At 45.7% G+C, this 15,219-nt stretch overlaps 1 long non-coding RNA gene across 3 annotated transcripts in view; it reads left to right on the plus strand.

Annotated features, from left to right (window-relative positions):
* Nucleotides 1–15,219, plus strand: part of LOC147126378 (uncharacterized) — an 84,914-nt gene that overhangs the window by 59,364 nt on the left and 10,331 nt on the right. The window contains exon 4 of one of the 3 annotated variants that reach the window (XR_015084630.1): nt 8,640–8,813. The exons of the other annotated variants lie outside the window; for them this stretch is intronic. This is a non-coding gene — a long non-coding RNA (uncharacterized LOC147126378). The remainder of the gene's footprint in view (nt 1–8,639; nt 8,814–15,219) is intronic. 3 annotated transcript variants of the gene reach the window in all.

The following is a 15,219-nucleotide window of genomic DNA, read 5'->3' on the forward strand; positions in this document are numbered from 1 at the left end:
TCTCATTCGGACAATTCCCGATGCTGTCGGAATAACGGTGGAGGAGAATGAGGATTATTCTGGACGCAGCTTCCGGTTTTAAATAAACATATAAATAAATAAATGCAACTCAAGTTTTTGTGAACAAAATGAAATAAAAATTGGGAGTGCGCTTTGTGTGTATAGTCGTTTAGGTATTGTAGATTACTGCTGTGATATGAATCAAACAAAAAAAACGAAGCATATTTGCCAAAACAAAAGCTAATTACAAACTTGTTCTAAAAAGTAGTTGAAACTAACTGAATTACATTTAAAAAAAAAAAATAACTCAAATGACAAATCCAAAATTATTATGACCCTGTTAAACTTACTTTAAAGAGATATCACTACTACTCACTGCTATTTCGGAATTGTTTGCTATCGCCTGCCCACGCCACTGAACATGTTGCGTAATTATGCACACACACACACACGCACACGCCTTGCACCTTGAACTCAAGGACACTCAGCCAACATTTACTGCCGCTTTGGCTTCACAGTCCACATCGCCATCACCTCCCACTCTCCCTTCCTGCCTCCTCCCGCACAAGTCTGTCTCTTTTTGGACCGTGGTGTAATTAAGCACGCAACGGGGAGCGGCGCGCCATCCGATTTCCAAGCTCACCCTGGAAAGAGATGACCCGCCGCGACGGCGTCACGCCAAAACCATCTGCTGCTTTTTCATTTAGGGAAGAAATTTCGTGTAAGATAAAGTGCATGCTGGTTTTGTTGTAACGTTTCCAGATGCCCTTTAAGTGTTTTTTTTTTTTAACTCATGAAATGGATTATTTGAAACCAGTACCAGTCAGTTTAAATCGCGTCAATAATGAAGGTTTGGTAAAGTAAATCACTATACAAATTAGTTGAAAAGGTGGCATGTATAGAAGTAAAGCTAGAACTAATCTAGAAACTTCTACACACTTTTCAAATCTTTGAAACTGCCAAAATAAAATGAAATAAATGAATCCCAATCTGGTTTGATCCAGATCACAGCAACACAGTTTAAGTTCTTTTCAACATGAAAAATCCCATTGAATAAGTTTAGATCATAGTTCATGAAAACCAGCAAAATAAACTAAATTTCCATTGATGAAAACAAAACGAGTGCTTGAAAAAAAAAAAAAAAAAAAAAAAAAAAGCGAACTGCAATTACATTTTATGTTTCTAAAACTAACAACAATTATAGCGAAAATATCCTTCATTTTCGTCTTTGTCAGTTAACCTCATGACCTTTTGGGGTGTATTTTAAGAGTTCATTTCGATGTTACTGCCCGGTCGTACAGAAGAAGAGACGTCAAACATTGTAATTTACTTCATTATGCAATACTTGACCTTTGTTTTTTGTTTTTTTTTTCCTGCACTTGAAAATAGTCCATATATATACACAAATATAAATAAAACTAATAAAAATGAAACTAGAATGAATTGCATTGTAATTCGGTATTATAGCGCATCATTTACCAAAATAACCAACTGGATCATTTTGTTATTCTTGATTCAAGGTAACCATAGATTCAAATTCAAATTTCCCGACTGAATGTTGAATGCGAGGCCATGCTCCCCGAACTCTGCTCATCCATCCATTCATGTTGTTTTCTCAAATAGGATGTGTTGGAATTCAAAGTTTGAACGTGGCCTGAGGAAATATTGCACTTTTTTTGCCCCGTTTGTTTTTTGACATTCGCTTCGCATCTTTGATGACGGTTGATGGTTATTTGATGAGGAATATTTCAAAGTGCACTCGCGACAAAACGTGAGCCAATACCCGACGTAGAAGGACGGGGACTTTCCATCACGCGGACACCGCGCGATCCATTTCAAACCCTTGCCTGTGAGTTTTGGCATCCACGACAATCCCTGTGAGTGTCGCCGAGCACAGAGTCAAAACAGGACGACAATTCATCCGTTTCCTCTCATGAGCGCACCAGTCTCTCTCAGGGCGGTATTGAAAAGATGCTCCGGGCTTTCCCCCAGCAATGCACCAAGCCCAGGGCCCCCTGGGAAATATTTTATTCAGGCAGCGCCAATTTTTGTACTCGGCTCCCTCAGAATGGCACGTACAAAGTGCGGGCTTTCATGGCCGAGGTTTCTTTCTCATACATCCGGCATATTCATGCAGATTCAGACCAAATACGTGATTCAAAGAGCAAAATGACATTGAGCCACTCGATCTGCTTCCCCCGAAGCCCCGACGGCAGAGACGCGCGCAAAACCACACGTTTAGTCCCTCGTTTCAATGCGACCATAATCGTAAATATTATCGTCCGCTCGCGTGTCTACCGTGAGTTCAGCTTATCACGGTCTGGTTTGGAACGCTAAATGGTGACCTGGCTCGCGTTGCTCCGCAATAAAGCGGAATAGATGCCCAAGCTACAGAACAGCGCAACTCGATGTGGCCTGCCAACGAATTGTTTTTGTGGTTTTTTTTTTCAAATCGGTGATCGCCTCCAAAACCCCGATCGTGTGAAGCAGATGTGACTCGGGCACCCCTGTCGTAACACCTAGTTGATACCCCAAGAGAGCGCCAAAACCGGGCCGTGCGACAAAGTTATCTGAACGCAAAACGCACTAGAAGGTCACAACAGGGAGTATTTCTATACTTAGCCCGGTCGACACAAATAAACAAACAACCTGGCTTGGCCTCCACCCTTCCATCACATCTTTCCTGTTTTTTTTTTTGTTTTTTTTTGTCATTATCCAGGGAGCCGTAATTATGTCTCAAACACACACACACGTACGCGCTATCTACCCGGAGCGTTCCGCTTCATTAGACGCGCGCACGTGCCAGAGCACCTTGTTCTCCGCCTAGCCTCCCAAACAGAGACCCTTACTGGAGTTAATGAAGCGCAAGTCCCCTGGCATCGCCGAGGCCCTTGAACACATTCTCTGCAGCTCCACTTGTGAGGGCGGGACTTTGAAATGTTGTCATTTGCTTTGAGTCATTACAAGGTGCCAATGTCATATTTCACACTTATTGCCTTTGTGTGCCCATGAGGGAAATCCATTTGACTTCACGACGAGGCTATTTAACAACAACAACAACAACAACACAAGGAAGAGCTTCATCCAACGCTAATTTATCGGCAAATATTTTTGTTGCAATCGTGGCCTGGGCGAAGCTCGCGTATTTTCATCGATTGACTTTGATTTGAATTGCACCCTTTTCCGGATGCGTTCATTTCATTTCTTGAAATCAAAATAAGTCTGCCACTTTCAAAACCAATGGAATCGCATCAGTTAAAACGTTTGAATGTAGTTTGTTAATTGCGAAATAATTCATTCTCACTTTTATTTAACTGGCGCATAGTTTGTCACGTTTGTCCAATTTTAAGTCAACGGAGTGGATGGAATATTTACAGAATATGACTTTGAGTCTTGAGAATTAGCTCTCAATGGGTTTTACTTCAGACCGGCTAAAACATCATGAATAATAATCATCTCGTAAATGTCCCAGTGAAGGCGCAAAAGGAGCAATGGTGGACATCTGTCCTAGAAAGCTGTTTTCTTTCTTTTCTTTGTCTTTCTTTTGGATTCAGAAGCATCCCTCAGGTGCGGCAGTCACTTATTATAGAGCACAAAATTGCCTAATGTGCTTATTCCAAGTGCTAATGCAGCAGGCAAACAGGAAGTCTGCTTATTGCTCTCCAAGGGAAAGTGTACGCTACAGTACAAGAAGACCTGTAAGCACTTTGGAAGTAATTAGATGGCGAGGCTGGAATTGAAGCCCTTTGTAAGAGGAGGAACTGCTGGTGCTTTAATGTCGCATTAAAAAAATGTAAAAAAAAACCACACAGCAACTTGAGTAGACTACATACCAGTAAAGCTACGGCTCTGCCTGATTTGGAACATTTTTCTTCCACCGATGGTGTCATTGATAGACAGATGAAAAGCACCGCGTCGAATGAGAGGAGCTTCTGTGTGCCATGCTGGTTTCAAACAGCCGGTAGAGAACAGCTTTCAGCTTACACTTTATTGAGTTTGTGTCATTTGCAATTGGTGCGTTTCTTATCATCCAAGCGATGTCGCAGTTACACATTCGAGCGTACTGTTGATTGACAATCGCACGCATTATTGTTTCGAACCAAATACGAGAAGGCACGTTTGTTGTTACCCTAAGCTATGCTAAAGCTAAGCGAGGCAAGGGCAAGGAACTTTGTACTGCGTTATAATTGACAAACATGTTTTGTTTTTGTAAAATAGTTATTCAGTGTGTGTGTAACCTTTTTTTCCCTTTCAGGCTAATTATAGAGAACATCCATCTGCAGCTCATTAATTCTGCCGCGTGTGCGGGCGTGTGTGTACAAATTCTATACATCAACTTGACTTAATTGCCTCACTTGCTTGTACCACATGCCGAGAGAGTGCGCACACGCACGCGCGCTTATTATTCTCACATACAGTGGATATAAAATGTCTGCACACCCCTGTGCAAATGAAATGATTTTGTGATGTAAAAAAACCAAAAACGAGAACTTTTTACACCATTAGTGTGGCCCGTCACCTATACAACTTAATTGTAAAAAAAATGTTTTTAAAGGTGAAGTAAAAAATAAACGGAAATAATGTGGTTGCACAAGTGTGCACACCCACTGGAAATGGGATTCACTCCTGGAGCGCTATTGACGCGAAATATCGTCAGCGGGAATCCTAACAAGGAGCGGTGGCCAGTGACGGCAAATGTCGTCAACTGCGTTTTTTAAAAGGGAATTGGTGGAGAAAAGTCTCGGCCAATTCTGGTTTGATCATTAAGCTGAGCAAGTAAAATAATACACTGACTATAGCCAGCAGGTGGCAGCATTGGGTCTGTCATGGACGGGATCGCCGCGTATCAAAACAATGCTTGACTCTTGTGAATGTGACGGACCTCTGGTAACAAGAGCTTGTGAATAAATAAATACATCTACGACAAAGAGTGCCACAAAAGAGAGAATAGATGGCAGAGATTATTAAAACTTCGACGTCGAAGCAATGATGTAATGCACGGGCATGCATGGCACGATGCACGCGCACACACTACTAATTACTACTACATAGTGTTCAAATAGTTGAACACGTTTGTCCAATGTAAAATTGTCACACTGGTGATATTTGTCAATTTTGGCCACAAAAGCACATTTTCATCGTTGCTGTCTGTATTTTACAGAAGAAAAGAAAATTGTTCCGATGTTTGACTTTTTATAGGAATTGTACGCAGACATTCTTCTTGCTTTAGCAACACGATTTGTGCGCGCCGCTGAGTATTTGCATTTGTGTGACCGCCGAGTGACTTGAGCACGTGTATGTGTGTGTGCCAGATGCAAATATTCCAGATGATATTTGCACGTCTTTGTCTGCGTTGGGTTAGTCGATATTGTTGCTGCATAAATGGCCGCCGCGCCTGCCTGTCAGCTGACATTAGCCGTAATTACCCGAAAGAAAAAGACTCGGCATATTCCCCGGGGCCGATGCACATGCTCGGAACACAGCGACGAGCGTATAAACATTCAGACGACGCATCGTCTTAATTGACTCCTCTTGTGTTGCATCATCTGTACTGCGAGGGAGCACCTTTTGATGAGTTGACCGGCCAGCCTACTGCAGGCGCTTTCTTTTCTCCCAATCGTCTTCAAGGAAATCCTATACGGTGCGGCATGCCAGCTCTTAAGTGTGCCGGCGCGCTCGGCAGACTCGGCGTGGTGCGGAATTTCACATTCCAATTTGCATTCATTTCATCTCAAGACGGCGTCTAGGCAGCCCCCTCCGTTATGTATGCAATTAATGGAACGTAGTTCACAGATGAGAAGACGAAAAGGAGTCAGCGGTGAGACAATTATAGGCAGAGATGAACTTTGACAAGAGAGAGTCGCGATGTTTGGTCTCTGACGGCGTTGGACCGTTTCAATTTCATGTCGGCTCTAAAAACGTGCGAACGGTTGGTTGTGGGGAAGTTGATGTAAATGTGTCAAAATGAGGAATTTTGAAATCCAGAAACCTCACTTCAGAAGACGCAAATAATTATCGAACCGAGTCATCGAATGGCTCAAGCAGAAATAGGCAAGCGGGTTTTAGTGCGAAATGTAGATCAGTCCAAATTGGAGCGCTTTTCGTCATCGTTTGATGTACTGTTCAAAAGACCTGCACTCCGGATACATCGCCGGCAATAAAGTGAAGCGCGCGGGGTCCTCGGCAACAACAAGCAGCCGCTGCAGGCCTGAGGTTTCGACCGCCCGGCAAGCAGAGGAGGTTCCGGGGCGCAACGCACACTGCAGCAGCGCCTGTCACGCATCTCAAGGTCCAGCGATGGAGGAGATGGATGATCAGGCCGGGGCGCTATGACGGCGGAGTGGTGCGGGGAGATAAGGCAGACAGGCGCGAGCTAACCCCCGCTACCGTCTCGCCGAATTGATGAGGTAGGGGTCTTGAAGGGGCGGGGTTAAAAGGCGGAGCGAGGGGAGAAAGGGGATGGCTGTGAAATGCAAATCATTAAATGGCCGCCTTGGGAGCAAGGATAAGTAAGGCGCCGAGAAGGAAGACATCCATAATCGCCACGGCTCATTTGCTAGCTTATTGCTGATAAATAGGTGCCTGCTGAGAATCATGCTTTGTGTCTCAATCTATTATTGTTGCAAAGAAATGTATACAGTGGTGTTTTGAGACACAAAGTGGCCCGACGGACGAGTTTTTCAAAGTACGATACGGATACGATTGTGAAACATTCTTCAAAAAAGAGGCTTCGAGCTGTTACTGCTATTGTGAAATATTTTGTCATTGCTGGCCTATTTAAACCTCTAAACTGTCTTGACGTTTGTTGCTCGCTTATTCAAATAGTCTAGATGTCCAGGTCCTTGTTTTGAGACCTCACGCTGCGTGACTCAAAGCGATCGCCCTCCTAATTAACCTCATCATCCGTCGTGATAGACGTCGTGCAGCGCTTCGGAGAAAACAAGCACGCCATGACTACAAATTTTTTGAAAAAAAACAGTCATCCCCGCTCCTTAAACGCATCCGCCACGCGTCTCCTCATCAAGTATGATTCTGGGTCTTTCCTAGAACTGAGAAAGGAGGGGGCGTCGAGGCGAAAAAGCGGCAGCAATCTTTAATTTAAAGTTGTGCATATTATTAATGCAAACATCTCTGCGGAGAGTGTGGCCTTTGAATTATTTGGCTTTTTATTCTTCACTAAAATGCTGGCGCGCACAACAAACTCGCTCTAGGATTGGAAATTCCCTTTTCCCCGTCAGGTCGCGTGTCTATTTCTATCCCCTCACACTTGCGCGGAATACTGAGAACAAACACTGCGGCGGCGCATGAAAGTAAACCCGCTGATGTGCATTCCGTCCACCGTTGACAAATAAGTGCTACTTTTCTTTTGTGGCAAATGACGCAATGGCGTCTTTAATCTTTGGGACGCTGTCCAAAAACCAACTTGCAAAACAAATATACACGCTCCAGTTGGTTATTACATTATTGATCAGCAGCATATTGAACTATGAACAATCTCGTACAGCCAAAACTCCATTGATTTTTCTTTTTTTTTTTTTTTTCCCTTTTTTCCAGGCGGCTTCAACACAAAGCAGATTAATTCCATTCCATTAATTTCCATTCACTGGCTCTCTTTTTCTTCTGTGGTGGTCATTCTCTCTCGCTCTCTCTCTCTCTCTTCTTTCCATTTCCTCACAATAATGTGTTGTGACCACCTTTCAGCAATGTTATGCAAGCGTACGGCGTGGCAGCTTCCTGCTTGCGCGTCGGCGTTCACTCCCTTTTATCTGGCCTAACGTCGAGCCTTTGTTTGATAGAAAAGTTGAATTTCAAGCCACCGTGGGTCCTGCTATCTTTCTCCACCAGGAGAGCGCTTTAACGGGAAGAAAAGGAGTGTTTTGTTGTGACTTGAGGGTGGGAGCTTCGGATGCATGCCTGCTGCAAGAGCGGACCAGAAGTGATAATGGCAAAACAACAAAAGCGCAGCGGCTGAATCAAGCTAATTAGTAGCTTAGCGCCCGGGTTTTTTTTTTAGTGACTCGTCTGACACGCTCATCGAAGACTCCCCAAGCGCCGTGCGTTCCTTTTAGGGGCATCATGTTCAAATTTGGCCCACTTTGCGTTCGAGCTTGAAGTCGCATCAACGTTGCAATGCTGTGGAATGCAATTTTCGAAAATAAGAATAACAATGCTAATGGCGGTCGATAGATAGAAAATCCCTAGTTTCTGTCTTCTTTGAATCATGCCGGTAATAAATCCCAGTCATACCGGTAATGCCTCATGTCTTCCTGAGCCCCATCGGTGACGGTGTTAACCAGTGGCATAATCACAGCACAGAGCATCGGCATTGTAATGGTCTTTATTGACTCTTCATTTCCGCTGGAATCTTTCCAAGTCGTCTCTTGGGGCTCTTTGCCCTATTTTCCCTTAAATTGTCATTACACCTCGTACGATCTTGTTGCTCTCAATTCTCGCCGTGTTTAAGATGGATGGATATTCGAATAACAAAAGCCTTCTGGGGAGCGCTCATGTGACGTCCTTCTGTTATTATCTGCTGTCTGCTGCCTTCATGCTGCACATCCTAATTTAGACGTTATGGCTTTTTTTTTTTTTTTTTTTCCCCCTTTCCTGTTGAAATGTTGCGTTTGTTTCTGGAAAAGGCCGAGTGGCATCTCTCTGCCGGGCTAGCGAGGCGCACGGCGGATCAGTGCCTCAGCAAGCATGCCCCGGGTGCGAGACCGGCCAGAATCAATCCAACAAAGGTCATCGCTACGGTGAACGCAGCCCGGCCAAATCATCGATTCGCAGTATGCGCCGTGTCCGAAGAGAACGAGGTGGGAAACGCGTCCTTCTCTTGTGTTGTTACGTCAATAAATTTGAACGGATGTTTCACAAATATGTGTCACGCTTAGGACGGATCGAATGTGAGCTCCAACACGCAATAATTGAACAGGAAGTCTTACCCAAAGAGTTCGACCTTGTATTTTTACCATTTGCCCAATCTTAAATCAGTTCAAATTAGGTGATGGGGGGGTTGGGGGGCTTTTTGTCATGCCTTTAATCAACCCTTGTTGTACCACTGTCAAAGGTCAACTTCTTTCTTCAGTCACAAAGTTTTCTGACTTTTGGTGGACAACATCTGCTCTGTTAATCCGTGTTGCCAAAGCCACCCCCCCCCCCGACTGAACTTGCCATTTTTGCGAGGACGCGGCGAGAATCCTGCAAATCTAACACGCCGCAGCACGCCAGTGAACTCGCTAGGTGTCCGCCATCTGTGTGCATGACCCGGCCAAATGCTTCGTCGTCATCATCATCATCATCATCATCGGCAGCAGCTCCAGTCAAAGCCGCATCGGTCTCCATCTGTCTGTGCCTCAGAACAAGAATTTGACTTTTGTCCATGTTTTCTACACATTTTAAGCAGCTCCAGTCCTTTCATTTCGGTCATATTTCATTCATTTGGTATTAAACCCTAACCCTAACCCTAACCCTAGGTCGCTCCGAAGGGCACAATAAACATACGGTACTCTGCAGTATAAGAGCATCAGTCCAACCAACCTGAAATGAAAAACAATGACTATTGCGGTACATCATTTGGCAAGGCCGATTTCTAACAGAGACTTTATTTTAAAATCGAATGAAGTTTGCAACGGGAAAGCATTTTGCCAGGCAATGTAGGCGGCATTCAAAAGTGATGTCGCAACAACTCAATCACCTCAATCCATAGTGTCTCCAACGATGAGGGATCTGGCATCTGGCTCTTTTATTCCATTACAGTGAAGCTCATGGAAAAAAAACAAAAAAAAAAAACAACTTCGCTTCCACTCATCTCCGAAATAAGATTTGGATTGATTAAATGCCACTGTTGCAAGGGAGCATCATTGAATTTGACCCATGGGTTGCCTCCTATGGATGCGTGGACTCCTGACTAAGTCTGGGAGACTGAAGATGGATGCAAGAGAAGGTGAAGGGGGGAGCTGAGAGAAGAGGGAGCATGAATGTATAGTGGGATGGAGAGAGAGCGCAGACAGAGGGGAACTGAAGGGAAGCTGGGTGACGGATAGTGGGAAGGAAGGACTGGGGGGGGGGTTGGAAGGAAAAAGTGAGGGAGATCTGCTCAGGACAGCTGCATAATCAGCCAATGTGTCTCTGTCTGGCTCGGCAAAGACATCATTAAGGAAAACCCAAGGTCTTCCGGGTTCACGGAGCCGCGGAGGCTCAGTTGCGCTCAAGTCCCTCCCGCCACTCAATTTGTTTAATTTACCTCTGTTCCAAGACTCCGTTTGGGGGCGGGAAAAAGGGCCCGCTTGACCCGCGACGCGGAGGAGTCAAAAAGTTGCATCTAAATGGAACGGACGGCTGAGAGACGGCTGATGGTGATGCTAGGAGATGGCCGCACTTGAAAGGACTTGTTTGGGTATGCGGGGAGAGCAAGACTGCGAGGGAGAGGATGTGATCGGAAGGAAATGAAAAATTGAAAAGGAGCCCTTCCCTGGGGGGGGGGGGCGTAAACGAGTGACCGCAGCCTGAAGGAAGGGATGCTATGTGGCGCGGCTCACTGGAACATGCACGTTTGACTTGTGTTTCCATGGCGGCAGGTATGGTAGGCAGGACGGGGATCGCGGCACACATCGACAAAATTGTCGGCAACCCTTTGACGGAAGTAAAATAGTCGTAATAAACAACATTTCCAAACGGCATGTTGAAAAGCCCCAAAGCTTCTAGGGAGAAATGTACTGTCCAGTGTAAGAAAGTCTCAGTCGGAGGTCATGGGTCTTGCGACTGGATAGTGACCAGTGCAGCGGTACAGTTTGGTTATTTTTGGTGCATTTGACGCACAAAAATGTAATGGATCGAATTGCAGTGACTGGCGGAAATGGCGCTCTAAACATTACATGCGTTGGTACTCTGTCACCATGAGGCTGCACTCTGAGGGATGGCGCGAGCAAGGGGGAGAATATATGATGCGGTGCAGAAGTGATTACCCCGCACAGAGCTGAGGGATGAGAGCCAAGCGGCTATTTTATTTTGCCAATTGAAGTGTTGCAAATGGAAATGTCAGAGTGGCTGGAAAACTAATGAATCTGATCGGAGCGATGCCACCTCTCTCATCGAATGCCTGATCGATTGCCATTGTCTTCTCCCGACGCCGATGTTTGTCGTTGTTTTTGTGATTGTTTCCTGCTCGACCGCCGCGGCGGCCGTTTGCGAGTTTTGCCGGCGAAACTTCGGATCACGACAGAACGGAATCGAGCGACAAGGCCGATCGATGCGTTCATCCTATACCTACACGCCTCGGTCGAAAAGAGTGATTTTTAAATTAGGCTAGGTTAGGGGGAGTAAGTCAAAACAAAACGGAGTGTGTTTGCATTTCAACCATTTCCTTTTGGCTGCCATTCCCAGGGTTAAAAAAAAAAAAAAAAAAAAAAAGAGTCTGGCTCATTTCCACTTTTCCCTTTAGCATCAGATGCACCCTGATGCTTGATGCTCCAATTCCCGAACGGCCAAAAAAAAGCTGTTGCGCCTCAATTTAGTCAAGTCACTTCCATAACATTGGAGCATTTTTTTTTTTTTTTTTTTTTTTTGTACTTCCACACCACAGAGTTAAGTTAAAATTTCGAGCAATTACTATCGAGTGTGGCATTACATTTTTCTATGTTCAAGGGACCCCCTCCCCCCCTCCCCTTTTATTTGTAGTGCTCTATTTTGACAGGCAAGCTAATTTCTGCCCATGGTGATCAATATTTCTGACACTTGAGTGGCGGCATAAATTTAGAACGCATGTCCCTTTGTTGTGCTCGGGGAGCCGCGCGTCTCAGAGCGTCAACAAAAATCACTCGCATGCCTTCGCTTGTTCAGTCAGTTGATGAGACTGTCGACGGTCCCTCTGGAGTCTGTCTGCCTTCAATATCACGCCGCATGAACATCACCCACTTTGGGTTGTTCAACTATGAAAACACACGGCGGCGGCCCGATGACAAAAGGAAAAAAATAACAGCTGTTGTAGCGATGAGGAAAAGCACAACAATTGAACCGAATGATGGAGTTTAGAGGGGGGGGGGCTGAGCCAACTCTGCGTTTCTGCGCATCTGGCACAAAAGCCCATCAAGAGAAAAAGAATTGTTTTTAAGAATCAAGATCCCGTAATGACCCCGCGGTCCTTGACATGGAAAACCGTTCCTCGTTATCACCCATGTTCTTTTCTACAGATGTCTCTCAGATAGAATACATCAATATGAGGCTTCTGGTTGTAATCATGAACAGCTTGTAAGTCTTTTTCCGCCATTTTTTTCCCCTGACACGTTGCTCACTGATCTTCTGAAGAATGTAGTCCGTAGTCGTGAGCCTTCGCCCAACTAAATGGCCCCTTTTCATTCCCATACGTGGCCTCCAGAAGGAATCATTCGTTACTGGGACAGTCATGAATGTGGCAATATTCGAGAGGCACGATTAACACGACGCAATTTATTTTGTTTTGTTCACTTGAGCAGCCGCAATCCAGAAACATCACTGTGGATGCTTACGTTATGGAGAATAGCCGATTGTTAGCCACCCCGCTGCCTTCGCTCCCCATGCAAATGCTCTGGCGTCATTATTTACGCCGAATTCAATTATCATCAGTCAGGAATGGCCATTCAATATCGCTACGTAGGGAGAAAAATAAGACGGGGCTGGAGGACGGGATGGGGGGGGGGGGACACATCAGCCATAGAGAGAAAGGGAAGGAAACAGAAGGAATCTATCAAAAGTATAATGAAGATCAAAGGCAGGATGGTGGTTCTAGTTTGCAGGGAAGCGTGTAATGAACCGAAGGCTTGTTTAGTCGCCGCCTCCCGCAAGCTGCGCACGGCGCCGACTCGTACGGTTGCCTTTCAAAGCCACCGGTGGGCCGGCGGGATGATTGATGGTGGAGCGCCGCCATTTGTGTTCATTTGCCGTGTTCGACTAACTTTCAAATATCGGCGTAAACAATCCTGACAGAGCGGCGAGATGCGCGCGCAGATATTTCTCCCTGATTGCTGCGTGGAGAGAAAACGCAAACCGGCCCCTCTTGTTTTTCGGGCAGCCTTGTCCTCGTCAATCTGTGTGCCATGAACTACGTCGTCATTTCGACGTGAGAAACAAATGCAAAGCTTTCTGATCCTAAGCTTTTCTGTGGCAATGCCGCGCAACATACACGTTGCTTTATCTGCACTATTCGTGATTGATGTGTTCCATTGTCGCAGAAGCAGTAACGTTTGTTCCCCCAGATAACACGGATTATTACGGCGAACGGCACAATAGTCCCGGGCGTAATTAGCTTCAGGCACCGGGGCCGGGCGACAATAGCGACGCTTATCCCGTGGTGTGAACGTGCATCTGTGCAATGTGTACTTTGCGGTGCAGATCGCGATGGTTGGCGCTGCAGGTCTTCCAAATGTCCTCTTCAAATGTGATCCGTTCTTGCGTCGACAATGCGAGGCTGCTTTCATTGTGTTCAAGGGAAAAAAAAAAAAAAAAAAAAGGCCACCTGTTGTGATTAGAAAAAAAAAAAAAAAAGCTAACCCTAGGACGAGAGTCTGCTTATGCATATGAATCCAGTTGGCAGAAAGTACCGAGAGGGAGTCGCTGTCGCCGACTCTACCGCTGATTCACAACAGGACTTTAATATGCACTGATGATGAATATCAGCCCGAGTAGCACTAATGAGCCCGATGGCTACCGCCACTGTGCAACCGACAGTGCAACCGCACATCCATATATTTGACGCCAAGTGAGAAGCAACAATTTCCTCCCCTCCTCATCTTTCGTCCTGGTCCTCATTAATCGCGATTTGAGCACACGCGTGCGCGCCGCTCATTAGTCGCCGCGTTGATCGGGCCAAAGTCGGGCGCGGCGCACCCGCGTCACGGAGGGCGACGTGAAACAAAGGCAGCCGGTAGGTAGCCAGGCGCAGCCATCGCGTCTTCCAATTAGTGGAAAAGCTCTCGGTGGAGTAATATCATTGCCACATTCAATCTTGTTGATTTATTTTTTTTTTTCCCCTTAGCCCCCACCACCACCACCGCTGCAAGAGCAAAAGGGCTGCATCCGTCAATATGTTATCTTACTTACTTCGAGAAACCTCTTATTGGCGTTGGCTTTCAACCGCCGGCCACGCGTCCGTCTGCAGTTAAAAATAGAGCAGCGGGTTAGCGTACTAATCGACGGAATGTGCGCTCGCGTTGCTGGGGCTGCGACAGCCAAGCCGAGGCCGCTAAAAGGCGTCGTTTTCATTTTCATCTGCACGTTGACACGTTGCGAGTAATATTTATGCAAAGGTAGACACTTAAGAGGCCCGGGCGAAGTGAGATGTGCGCGCAGCCCCCCCGGCGGAGTTGTGACGAGCCCTGACAAATCTGCTGTGGCAGCCTGTCTCGACTCTTCCGGATATGCAGCACATTGTAGGTTTGCAATCAAAGTGCTGCATGCACATTTGTGCGCATACAGTACGGCCCGAAGAACTTTTCCACTTGAGTCTACATTTTTTGAAGTGCCTTCAAAAATGATTGCAACAATGAATCGATTATCACATGAAGTGATTTGTTTTTCAATGACATTGTAGATACTTTTTTTTTTTTTCAAACTAAAATAGTTCAAATGCTTTGTGTTGTACTTTGGAAAACAATGATCAACATTTTGGTCTATTAGCCGACACGTTACGGACCCAATCAATAACCGTTTCCAACCTTTATTGAGCCAAGGTACATGTTTCACATTTGGGAAAATCTCACGGCACACCTCCAAGCAAAAATGGAGGCGAAGCGGCATGAAAACAGACCAAAATCCATGGCAGGTGGTGAGGTGGTTTAACCAAATGTGAGATTTCGACATTCGGATCGAGAGCCGCTCTACCACCATTTTCCCTCTTCTATTTTCTTTTCATTCTTTGTCACGCTGTTAGCGGCAAACCCCTCTTTTCGTTTTCGCAGCCCCCACCGCTTTCGCACCGCTTGCCAACAGCGCATAATCTGTTAAAGTGAGTGGACATGCAATTCAGTGCCCAGTATTGAGGGCATCTCAATCGGGTTTTGTTGGTGTCACCTGTCTGCTGCAAACACAGACGCACGAATGCCATTCGCCGCTGCCAAAGGCTTACTTCCATCCATATCAGATTGCGCTGATGTGTAAATACGCTGTACATGTTTCAAAGTATATGGCTCCGTGAGGCCAATCCATTTTTAACCGTGCTATTAAAAGCAATCGGGGCTTTGTTATTGC

Source organism: Filicampus tigris, chromosome 22, assembly GCF_054856515.1.
Source record: "Filicampus tigris isolate MCC_2025a chromosome 22, RoL_Ftig_1.0, whole genome shotgun sequence".
Classification (NCBI taxonomy): Eukaryota; Metazoa; Chordata; class Actinopteri; order Syngnathiformes; family Syngnathidae; genus Filicampus; species Filicampus tigris.